Genomic DNA, 13660 nt, shown 5'->3' with positions numbered 1-13660 from the left:
TCTTTCTGTGTTGACAGATAGTAACTACACTAGTTGGAGTGAGGATTTAATAATGTATATCACTGTCAGATCACTATGTTGCATAGTTGAAACTAATGTAATATTGTCTATCAACTGTATTTCAACAAAAATATATATTAAAAAATAAAATAAAGCCTTTGAGTGGGGTGATTCCAAAAGGAGAACTGACAATCCAGCCTAGACTGGTCAGCTCTTTGATTTTTTTAAAGTTCTCTGAGCATTTATTCTTTCTTTCTCTCCCTCCCAATCATACATTCACATGGACATGCACACATTTTTACATATACATCCACATCCACACACACACAAAGCACCCACATATGTACACAGACACACATTCACACACACTCTCCCATATGTGCAGACACACACTCAAAACACATACACATATACTTACACACACACACACACACACACACACACACACACACACACACGCACACCCTTACTCCTCATACACACATTCCTCTTAAACTCTTCTCTCTATTAAAAAGAGAGAAAAAAAAATCCCTGCTCTCTGGCCTCAAAAAAAGGATCTCCTCAGTCACAGAAATACTCTGAAATGTTATCCTATTTGTTATCACAGTGGCCCAGAAAATAGCCAACTCAGTTACAAAGCAGGGACAGCCAACTGCTGAGTCAGAAGAAACCAGCCTGGCTGAGAACAGGAGACGGGCTGACTGCATTCATCCTCTCCTACCCAATGACTCCCTTTACAGTCCGCTAAAAACATCTGAATCATTACAGAGCCAACCCCCAGATTTCTATTTGGCTTTGTAAATCTCAAACATGATCTTTGTCCCAGGTAGCAGAAGCTGAATTGACTAAAAATCCTTGTTGACCTAACTAGGTGACTAAGCACCCACTTTAGGTTAGAGGACAGGTGCGTGAGCACGCAAGGGGGGCTGGGGGCTTAATTTCCTGAGATCCACTGCTGGGGGTGATTTATTTTAGAAAGCTGCATCTTTAATTAAATGTGAATAGCATCTGATTTATCACCTGTGCCTAATATGCTGTAACCAAAGTATCATTATGCTGGAAGAGCCCCGAAGTTCCTGTGAACTAAATCAGCAATAAGTCTGTGTCACTGGGCAGACATAATAGATGCTGCCTTCTTAGCCTGTAATGTCTTCCACTTCGTTTAGATCCTTTTCATGGAAGTGTTATCCTTTTTGAGTGAGCTCTAAAGATCTCAGGAAAGATGCTGCTAAATCTAATATATACGTAGCAGTCCTAGCTGAGCCAACCCAGGTTGTTCTTGCAGAACTGATGGGCTGGTGACTCCTGTGGTGTCTATTTGCAGAGGCTGATGGCGGAAGGAGTTTGGGGGGCCCAGAGGTACTAGTATAGCAGAGACAAGGATGGGAAAAGGCTGTTTCTGTCCCTGTCACAATCTCCTCACTCTGGCCAACTCTACAGGCTAACAGACTAGATTTGCTCTCCTTTGGAGAGGGGTTCAGACAGCAAGCCAAAAGAGCAGCTTTTACGACAGCTCTGGTGAATTCTGGGCAACTGTGATGGAGGCAGCCAAGTGCAGCTAAGCTGGGGGACAGCAATCATTGCCCCTGTTCCATGCCACGACAGAGCAGCCGGGGTGGGTGGTAGGGGCCATAAAGCTTCAGGGAGCCACAGCAGTGCTGACTCTCGGCACAGTGGCAGAAGACTTGGTCTCGTCAGGGTCACCAGGAGCAAGAGAAGCCAATAACCTCCCTTGAGGTCTTGTGCACCCCAGTCTTTTGTGAGAAGATCAAGCAAAGGAATTCAAGGAGACTCTGCCTGAGTACCCATGGGTTGTCCCTGGAGACTCACAGCAACACCTGGGGAGCCTTTGGATGGCTATTCGATTGACATCCTTCATTATTCTCCAGAGGTTCCAATGGCAATGGCAACATCACATCTTTTGTTCCATCTGCCAAATGAAAGCTGTGACATTCAGGCACACAATCACACTCCATAATAGGCACCTGAATTATCCAAATCTGTGTGCTGAGTCTGTCTGGCCCCTGGGAACTTAGCTAGACAACCTGTCTCAGCCTCCTTTGAAGTCAGGTGTCACTAAGTGGCCAACCCCTGGCAAATGGAATGTGCCACTTCCAGGCCTGGAGCATAATAATCTGTTTTTAGGACCTGTTTCTTTTCCTTCTCTCAGCTGAATGGAGAGGACTCCAAGGACCTAGAGAGAAGCGGACATACAATGTGATTCATGGGATGGGAGGATCCCAGTCTCTGAATTTTTCCACAAAGAAAGCTACCAGACCACAAATATCCACATTGGTGGAACACAAGCAAAAAAGAATCTTATTGTGCAAAGTCACTGAGATTTGGGATGGCATATTTTAAAAGCTAGTGTTGCTTACCTTACCCATTATATCAGAAAGGTATATTATCTCCAATCTACAAATGAGGAAATTGAAATTTCATAAAGGTTAAGTCAGTGGTTCTCAACCAGCAGTGATTTTGACCCCGAGGAAATATTTAGCAACACCTGGAGACATCTTTATTGTGGAGGGTGTGGTGGAGGCAGTGTGTGACCCTGGCACCTAGGATGTAGAGGCCAGGATGCTGCTATGCGTCCTATGGTGCCCTGGGCAGCCCCCACAGCAAAGAATGACCTGACCCCAAATGTTGAATGTGCTGAGGTTGAAAATCCCTGGGTGAAGTGATTTGTCTGAGGTCACTGAACTAGAACTAGTAGGTGTCTCATAACCTCAGTCCTTTCTCAGTAGGAGGTGATCTCTTTACCTGGAAATGTGTGTGTGAGCTACCATGTTATGGCGCCCCATATCCCCATGTGTTCTGAGAGAGAAGTTCACTCCTGGCACCAAAAGGAATCAGGTTAGGGAATAATAAATACACATATGTAGACACATATCTTAATAAGTTCTATGGAAGACCGACACATTATTTCCTACTGAATCAAGAGGGACCAGAATATTGCTTGAACGTAGGTAAGCATTTTGCAGTCTGAAGCAGGTGCCAAGCCTTAGAAACTTGAGAGAGAGAGAGAGAGAAGGTATTTCTATTTCCCTTAGAGCCTTCTACATTATCAAAAGTATCAATACTTTCTGCTTACAAGGTAATTTCTTTAAAAGACATTATTTAAAAAAAGGTTCATATATTCCATCTGCTTTGTGAAGTCATGGTAAATGATTTCACTCATATTCTTCCATATTTCTGTGTGAGGCTGTCTCCAGATGAGGTTAGCATTTGAATTCATGAGCTCAGTAAATTGTCCTTCTAATGTGGGTGGGCATCACTCAGTCCACTGGTGGCCTAAAAAGAACCAAAGGTAGAGGAAGTACAATTTGCCCCCTTCTTTTTCCTGCTTTATGTTGAGCTGGGACACCTCATTTTCTCTTGCCCTCAGACTAGTATTTACACCATCTCCAGCTCCTCTGGTTCTCAGGTCTTCAGACTCACACTGAATTACACCACGGGCTTTCTTGGGTTTTTCCAGTTACAGAATGGCAGATGGTGGAACTTCTCAGACTCCATAGTTATATGAGCCAATTCCTTATAATAAATTCCATATTTTTTTATATTTATATCTCTTACTGGTTGGTTCTGGAGAACCCTAATACAGCCAACATTTCTGCATTTTTAACTAAGATAAGACACACACACACACACACTAGAGACCACTGGGGTCTAATTTGTGTTCTCTTCTTCCTGAGAACACATCTGGAATAAATTTCCCAGCCTGCCTTGCAGTTAGAGGTTGGGCAATGACTATGTCTAGCCAATGGGACACAAGCAGAAGTGATGCACATGCTAGGCCTGGCTGTGGAAACCTCCCCTACAGGCTGCTCCAAGTTCCTTTCTCCTTCTAGTGGGCTGGGATGGAGGCAGCTGCGTGGTGAAGATGACGGAGCTTTGCTCGGTCTGAGCCCTGCATGACTGCATGGAGGAGAATCACCACACGAACCCGTTCACCTGCTCAGGATCATTATGTGAATAAGAAATATACTTTACTGTGTGCGTTTAGGGCCTGTTTGCTATACTAGCTAACATACACTCTGCAACTTGCTTCTTTCTCTTAAAAACTCATCTCTAATGTTTTCCCAAGTCAGTAAATATACTTGTACTTCTTATCAGATATAGTTTATTACCTACAATTTAACTTTTCTGAAATTGGAAGATAACTCATATTTGAGAGCTACTGTTCACAAAAAAGTTCCCATTAAATGGTTGGGGCATCTTAGAATCAAGAAAATACCACAAATCTTACCTCCTAGGGCTTTAAAAATAATATAGATTTATTGTTGCTGTTAGACATCAAAACAGTGTCACAGGCTTTTAAAGGAAAATTCGGAAAAGTCTCTGGTATAGCAGAAATGTTCAGACAGAACAGCTCTTCACTTTCAGTTGAAATAGTTTTGCTAATAAAGAGAATACCCATAATTGAAGATGCTGGGCCTGAAGAAATCTGAGAGCCCCAGTGCAAGTAAGTAGGGAAAGCACTTCCAGGTTTAATCTTGGGATCTACTCAGGATATATTCAACAATTGCAATGAAGATTTTATTTAAATATTTCATCAAGGTGACTAGCCAAACAAAATGAACTGAAAAAAATATTAGGGCATTTCTATGATGGATTTAAGTAGCAAGGCTTGAGATAGAGATATAAAATCAACCAACTGGCTATATAATCTCCAAAAAGATTGAGAGTCCCTATTTTTAAGGCTATATTTCACTCATGTTTAAGAATAGCTACCAGATTCTTTGCCTTCCAATCTTCTGACAAATTTTCCAAGTTCAATAAATGTATTTCAACTACAAAGCACATTTGGCATCATATGAGAAATGGAATGTTGGATCATACTCATTTCATGGATCTAGAGATGTGCGGGTCAGAAGACATCCCTCTCTTTAAAGGTTTTGGAAATATTAGGCACATAAGAAAGGCTTTTTTGCAGGACTAGCTCCATAAAACATTAACTATGAGAAACAAACAAGATGCACTATGCACTGAAGTGGAACTTGATGTACTAAAATTTATTTTCCCTATAAAATGCATTTGCTGTTTTCTCTCCAAGGCAATGAGAAGCCTTGTGGCCACCATACAACTCTGTTTTGTCTGTTTTGATGGTTTCTGAGGTCTCTGGAATCCCTAAATTATTGTCTCTGAAATATGTCCTCTCGGTAGAGCAGAATTTTTTCACACAGAAAGAATTGGTGGTTTAAACATGCCTTTTTTAGGTACAGAATAAAATATTCATCAAACTTTGCCTCCTGATCTCCCAACATCTATTTATGAAAACTTGTCATCAAAAGTTTTATGGTGACAAAAAAAGTTCCCAGGTGATGGCAAAAATAACTGATTCACATTATGATTTTCATACGCCCAGTCCAGTTTTTCAACATTCCACAAAGCTTTATGTTTGTACAGAAAATGACCTCTGGAGTTTTCTTCCTTCTCAATGACTAGTTTTTCCATAAGCATGCAATATTCAAGAATTGATGAGTCTGGGACTAGAATTCACTATAGAGGATAGGTTAGGACATAGCTTACAAGATTTGATATAGTAAATTCCAAAAGCTCTCCACCCAGTGACATTTCTGACAAACAGAGAAAATGTAGGTTCTCTGGAAGAAGATGTGGTTTGCAAAGCTAGCTGAGCCAACATCCTCAAAATAAGAGTTACCAGGCATTAATAGGCAGTATTTGTGCCCTCGAATAATGCAGTTTCCATGGTGGTGAGTAATGAAAACCACTTGGTTTTTCTGTTCAAGTAATAACAAGTCTTGTTCAGGGAAACTAGTTTTATTTAAAGCTTTGAGATTGTTGGAAGTTTTTTCCTTGGTTGAAAAAAACATGAAGTCAGCACTGAAAGACTCTTCTTTCTTTACCATAAAAAGGAGGAAACTGCTTATTATACAAGTCCTTGGGGGAACTTGTACTCATTGGAGACTAGACAAGAAGTTGTCATCCCTTCACCAAATGTATAACTTGCCTTTTAAATTATTTATTTATTTTATTTAATATTTATATATAGTGTTCACTTTGTGCTAAGAACTGTTCCAAGCACTTTATATGTTATTAACTCAATTAAGTCTCATGATACTGATAAGATTTTCCTGATAATTTCTTCTTTTCACCCAAACTTAAGATAAAACTGAGTTATTGCTGTGGATAGGACTAATATTTCAATTTATGTATTTTTGTCTTTTACGATTATCCCAAGCAGATAGAAATGAAGAAAAATGGAGTTAACTTTTAAAATATCAGTTGGGGATTGAGATCAGTAGAGAAATAACAAACAGAAAAGTGTCCAAAAAAGTAAGTATATTAACTCTGATAGAACTTGTTGCCTAACTTCCACCCATTCAGCTAACCAACTTGTATTTATTGTATCAAAAAATAACAAACCTTTATCACAAAATGCAATGCTACAAGCCATACACTAGAGTTACTAGAGGGTAGTTAATACTATTTTCATGATGCTTACTTAAGTACTTAGAGAAAATATCACCATGTGATAGAATGCTGCCCTACAGTATATAGAAGACCAAGGTCTGAGTTTGGTGTTTCAGTTCTTATATGTGCCTTGAGTTGTGTCATTTACTATTTACAATACCTCCCTTAATGAAAGTTGAAGATTGGTCAGATGAATTACTGAAGTCCTTCCAGGTGAGCCAAGATCTTACTGCTCATTTCATGCATCAGTTTATCCACATCTAACATAGTAGTCCCCAAACTGTGGTCTAGAAACCCATAGATTTACACAAAAATAAAAACTTCCAAGAAAGTATGTTTCAGAAATGCTTCATATTATGTGGCCCTCCTGAAGATGCACAATGTACCACAGACTCTGAGAAGCTCTGCAGAAAATGAATTTGTTTGATTTGTTTAACCTAGCCTTAGTGTTCTGAGAATGTAACTGAAACTATTAGGCAGAACGACAGATTTGAGCTGAATGAAAAGAGAGTGAGATCCACCAGGAACTCAGGAAGTTAATCAGATAAAGCCAGAGAGCCAGAAAGGACTTTCAGAGTCAACGCACTTCACAATTAAGTTCATTCCTCATACTCTGAATCTGGGCTGACCTTGAGACTTGCCCTAGCTAATTCAGGTGAGATAGGGCAGAGACATGAGACAAGCATTATGATTAATTTTCCTAAAAATGCCGAGATGTGAATAGCACAAGAGGGATTTATCTTGAGGCTAAGATTCCATTTAAGAGCAGAGAGTTGGGAAGTTAAATTTCTAACATATTCTTAACATAATCAGAAAACAATCATCTTAAGGCAAGGCAAGAAGTCTTAACTGTTATGTTCCCAGTGCTTGGGGATAACCACTATCTTGGAGAAGAACAGGACCCATAAATTCCTTGTATTGAGTTTATTTTACAGACTTATCTGGAGGACTGACTGTGGATAAGGACATAGCATACCTACTGGAGATAGACATCATAAGAGCACATGTCAAGCCTACACTCCTTGTAACCCTTTACCTTTATCCCATTCTTGAAAGCCTTAAAGGACAGAATCTTAAGTCTTAATGCACCTCCTCTCTGAGGTTGCCTGCACCTCCCTTTCTTCAAGTGTGTCATCTCTCTGTCCTACTCCAGATAAGTTGGGAGGGGCTACTGAGAGCTCTGATTTGGGCTTGTAAATTCCTGTTGACTGGGTGACCCAGACAGAACTGTGGCTATACAATCATGCTGTTTAGTAGCCTGCCTGAAAATCTCTTTTGTTTGCCTTTAGGAAGTTCTCAGAACATAATCTCACTCCATCTGGTGCTCTGCGGCTCCCCCAGCTCCTGGGGTGGTAAGGACTTTGTTCCCACACAGAGCAAATTCAAGCAGACACTGGACGCCAGCTGACACTGGCATTAGGAGTTGACAAAGGATTATGCCCTATGCCAAGCAGCAGTTCAGTGAGCTTCCCCTCCCTCTCTGCTTTATTCAAGTGAATCTGCCTTCATCTATTTTGACTCTAGCCCACTCCTCCTTTGGAGTGTATTTGAATAAAACTTTCACTCTATTTCACTACTGTGTCTCTGTCCTTCAATTCTTTGTTGCGGCGGGGACAGGAACTGAGGAAAACAAATTCAACCCCTAACAGAAACAGTGGTTTATGTAGTGAACTCAGGACAATCTGCTTCAATGAATCAGAACAAGCATGTTGCAGAGAACAATTAGCACCTGTATTTGGGAGCAGGCCAGGAGATTGTTTTCCTGGGAGTTTCTTAAGTGATGGTGTTCTCTTCTGGTTCACAGGTTGCAGAGGTTTGAGTTGATCATACTTTTCAGTTCATGACCTGTGATATCATGATTTATAATAAAAATATGTATTTGGTCCTAACCCCCTTTCCTGGCAGAGAGCTCCTAAAACCCTCAGAACTCCTAAGTGATAAGAATGATAAGGGTGACTTTTGTTATTCATAATAAGCCCCTTTCAACCACACCTGAGTTTATGTTAATGAGGTGATTTGGGGATGACACAGAGGATGGGGATTAGTTGCCAAGGAAACCAAATTGTGATTAGATTAGTGTTTGTAGTGCCCCCCCCCCCCAACCACTGAACTCTGGAGAAGATACAGGAATGGAAGGTTGAGTTAACCACCAGTGGCCAATGACTTAGCTAATTGTGCCTATGTAATGAAGCCTCCATAGAAACCCAAAAGTATGAGGCTTAGAGAGCTTCCCAATTGGTGACCACTTGGTGATGCTGGGAGACAGGTGTACCCAGGGAGGGTGTGGAAACTCTGTGCCCTTTCCCACATACCTTGCCCTATGTATCTCTTCTGTCTATCTGTTTCTGACTTACATCCTTTTATAATAAACTGGTAGTGGATTAAAGATGGCAGCACGAGAGGTGAGACAGAGGTTTCCTCCTAAAACCACATATAATATGAAAACATAATTAATACAACTAATCCTGAGAGAGCAACAGGAAAGAGGACTGTGCCAGACTGCATACACCCGGAGAAAAGAGCAGACCTCACAGAACAGGGTAACATACAAAAGCTGTGGCCCAAGCCCCTCCCCCACCCCAGCTCACCAGCGGGAGGAAGAGAAACGGAGCAGGGAGAGAGTGGAGGCCTGGGACCACCGAATACCTAACTCCAGAGATCTTCTCTGGGAGCACAAACCTACATTTCATGGTACTTTCATGATACTCTCATGATTAGAGGATTGGAAAGCTAAGACAGGCAGAATTCCTGGAGAGACTGAGATTCCAGCCACTGTGGAAAGCAGGGATCCATATCCAGCTGCTCTGGGACAAAAGAAAGGCAGGCAGTCTGACAGACTTCCTAACAAGGAAGCCCTTAGCAAGAGGGCTGCTAAAGGGGCAAGGATTGCACAGAGCTTATGCTCAGGAGAAAGGACAGGTAGACAAAATTGTCTGGGTGCACTCTGCTCAGCAGCTTGGGAGCTTTCACAGTTTTCAGGTGCTCCAGCTCCCTGGCTGGCTATACAGCTCCAAGGAGCCCCTCTGTGATAGGCAGCCTACTTCGCCTTTCTCCCGGCCAGCCCCACCTGGCTCTCAAACCAGCAAACACTACCTTGATGTTAAGCCAGCCAGAGGGAAGATCTGTCTACAGCAACTACAAACGCAAAGCACAGAGGCTTATACCTGTGTGCTTGGCGCCCTGGTTCAGGCAATGGAGACAGGCATAGCAGCCGGGAAGCAGGAAACAGCTCTTTCTTCCCCCCAGGCACCAATACCGCTCCCCTGCGACACCTGACATTCCTTCAGGAGCTGAGCAGCTCCAGAGAGTAGAGCTTCTGAACACTAGAGGGGGCCATATACAAATATGAAACACCAAAAGAACCTGGTTCAGAGTAAAATTGTTACTACAACTCCTGAGAAAGATGACATCGACCTCATGAATCTTCCTGAAAGGGAGTTCAAAAAAAAATCATTAATATGCTCATGGAGGTAGGGAAAGATATTCAAGAACTCAGGAAGGAATTTCGGTCGGAGATCCAATCACTGAAGAGCACAAAGGAGGGAATTAAAAGCAGATTAGATACGGTGGAGGAGATGTGAATAAAATAGAAACTAGAGAAGAGGAATACAAAGAAGCTGAGGCACAGAGAGAAAAAAGGATCTCTAAGAATGGAAGAATGCTCAGAGAACTGTGTGACCAATCCAAACAGGGCAATATTTGCATTATAGGGGTACCAGAAGAAGAAGAGAGAGTAAAAGGGATAGAAAGTGTCTTTGAGGAGGCAATTGCTGAAACCTTCCCCAATCTGGAGGAGATAGTCTCTCAGGCCATGGAGATACAGAGATCTCCCAACACAAGGGACCCAAGGAAGACAACACCAAGACATATAGTAAGTAAAATGGCAAATATCAAGGATAAGGACAGACTATTAAAAGCAGCCAGGAGAGAAATAAGATCACATACAAAGGAAAACCCATCAGGCTATCATCAGACTTCTCAGCAGAAACCTTACAGGCCAGAAGGGAGTGGCATGATGTATTTAATGCAATGAAGCAGAAGGGCCTTGAACCAAGATTACTTTATCTGGCAAGATTATCATTTAAATTTGAAGGAGGAATTAAACAATTTCCAGATAAGTAAAAGCTGAGAGAATTTATCTCCCACAAACCATCTCTACAGTCTATTTTGGAGGGACTGCTATAGATGGAAGTGTTCCTAAGGTTTAATAGCTGTCACCAGAGGTAATAAAACCACAGTAAAGAAAGTAGAACAGCTAATTACTAAGCAAATGCAAAATTAAATTAACTATCCCCAAAGTCAGTCAAGTGATAGACAAAGAATACAGAATATGATACCTAATATATAAAGAATGGAGGAGGAAGTAAAAGGAGGAGAAGAAGAAAAGAACCTTTAGATTGTCTTTGTAATAAAATATAAAGTGAGTTAAGTTAGACTCTTAGATGGTAAGGAAGTTAACCTTGAACCTTTGGTAACCACGAATCTAAAGCCTGCAATGGCAATAAGTACATACCTATCAATAATCACTCTAATTGTAAATGGACTAAATGCACCAATCAAAAGACATAGAGTCACTGAATGGATAAAAAACAAGACCCATCTATTTGCTGCCTATAATAGACTCACTTTAAACACAAAGACATACACAGACTAAAAGTGAAGGGATGGAAAAAGATATTTCATGCAACTAATAGGGAGAAAAAAGCAGGTTTTGCAATAGTTGTAGTAGACAAAATAGACTTCAAAACAAAGAAATTCACAAGAGACAAAGAAGGGCATTACATAATGATAAAAGGGTCAATCCAAAAAGAGGATATAACCATTATAAACATCTATGCACCCAACACACGAGCACATATATATGTGAAACAAATACTAACAGAATTAAAAGGAGAACTAGAAAGCAATGCGTTCATTCTAGGGGACTTCAACACTCCACTCACTCCAAAGGACAGATCAACCAGGCAGAAAATGAGTAAGGAAACAGAGGCATTGAACAACACATTAGAACAGATGGACCTAACAGACATCTACAGAACTCTACACCCAAAAGCAGCAGAATACACATTCTTCTCAAGTGCACATGGAACATTTTCAGGAATAGATCATATACTAGGCCACAAAAAGAGCCTCGGTAAATTCAAAAAGATTGAAATTGTACCAACCAGTTTCTCAGACCACAAAGGTATGACACCAGAAATAAATTACATGAAGAAAATGAAAAATCCCATAAACACATGGAGGCTTCTCAACATGTTCCTAAATAACCAATGGATCAATGCCCAAATAAAAACAGAGATCAAGCAATATTTGGAGACAAATGACAACAATAATTCAACACTGCAAAGTCTGTGGGATGCAGCAAAGGCCGTGCTGAGAAGAAAGCATATTGCAATACAGGCCTACCTCAGGAAAGAAGAACAATCCCATATGAGCAGTCTTAACTCACAATTAACAAAACTAGAAAAAGGAGAACAAATGAGGCCCAACATCAGTAGAAGGAGGGACATAATAAAGATTAGAGCAGAAATAAATAAAATTGAGAAGATGAAAAAGCAATAGAAAGAATCAATGAAAGCAAGAGCTGGTTCTTCGAGAAAATAAACAAAATAGATAAACCCCTAGCCAGACTTATCAAGAAAAAAAGAGAGTCTACTCACATAAACAGAATCAGAAATGAGAAAGGAAAAATCACTACGGGCACCACAGAAATACAAAGAATTATTAAAGAATACTATGAAAAATTATATGCTAACAAACTGGATAACCTAGAAGAAATGGACAACTTTCTAGAAAAATATAATAAACTGGTAATGAAGTAAGTAAAATATTTTTCTGAGTTCTGTGAGCTGCTCTAGTAAAATACTCAAACCTGAGGTGGGGTGTTTGTGGGAACTTCCAATTTATAGCCAGTCAGTCAGAAGTACAGTTACCAACCTGGACTTGCGATTGGCATCTGAAGTTGGAGTGGACTTGTGGGACTGAGCCCTTAACCTGTGGGATCTTATGCTATGAAAGTGTCAGAACTGAACTGACTTGAAGGACACACAGATCCAGAGAATCTGAGAATAGCTTGGTGTGGGAAAAAACACCCACAAATTTGGCAGCCAGAAGCAAAGGACTGAGGGCAGTGTGAGAGTAAAGGAGCAACTCAGGAAGAGTTTCCCTTTACATCACCCATTTTCACAATCATCGAAGCAAGATCCCTCTCTGTTATTTTTTTTTATTCATCCCTGTTTTAAAATTTGCCTGATTTATTTTCATCAGATATGATAAGATACACAGACATGGAAATGACTGTAGTGAAGGAAGAAGTTTTTGTATTAACAGGTCCCTAGAGGGAGAAGGCGTGCCACGCCATGCAGGGCCACACAGGAAGCACCAGGGTCAGATAGGCAGCAGAAGGAGCAGGGGACAACATGGGCAAGACCTTTATTTGTGGTTTTCGTGGAAGGCAAGGCAAGGCTGGGTAAGCAGGTTGAGGACTGGCTAGTCTGGATAGTTTCAGCAGATTCTGGGACATAGGGGCTGTCTCTGCTGCATGATACCTGGCTCCAGGGCCATGAGGGGTCTGAGTATAAGAGCCCGGGGAGAGCCTGGAAAAGGAGGTGGTTTGGAGTGTGAGCTCTGGATTGGACAGTTTGCATGTGAAAGGTGTACTACTCCCTGGTGAGTTTCTTGCTCTCTCCAAGAATTAGCTAGCCCTGGGGTCAGCAAGACCCCAGATGCCAAACATCAGAATAAAAAGACATGCTTGGTGAAATCCTTAATTAACACCCTCACTTCCTGCCCCCAGTACAAACCCATTATAAAGTATTTGATATGTATTCTTGGAAATACAAAAACCCTTGTAAAATATGAAGTGAGTTTTAAGTATATGATTTTAACTTGCATAGATAGTAATATTTCAGTATCTCATTCTGTTTCTTACTTGTCATTTAAAGCTTTGTTTTAAAGATCCATCTATGTTGCATAATAATCATCTAGTTTTAGTATGGAGCACCTAGCTCCAGTATAATATTTCTTAGACTGCACTTGTCTTATCCATTCCTTAATGGAGAACTCTTAGTTGCCTCCAACTCCTCCCCAGGAGCAATGTTTTACTGTTCCCTTACATAAGAATTTCTCTGGAGAGCAACTACTGTGTTGAGGGCAGATGAATACTTAACTTTACCAAAGAGCAACTCTGCTCTCCAGAATTGCTGTGCCAGCTTATACTGAA

Source organism: Manis pentadactyla, chromosome 4, assembly GCF_030020395.1.
Source record: "Manis pentadactyla isolate mManPen7 chromosome 4, mManPen7.hap1, whole genome shotgun sequence".
Lineage (NCBI taxonomy): Eukaryota > Metazoa > Chordata > Mammalia > Pholidota > Manidae > Manis > Manis pentadactyla.
This window is presented reverse-complemented; position numbering follows the sequence as displayed.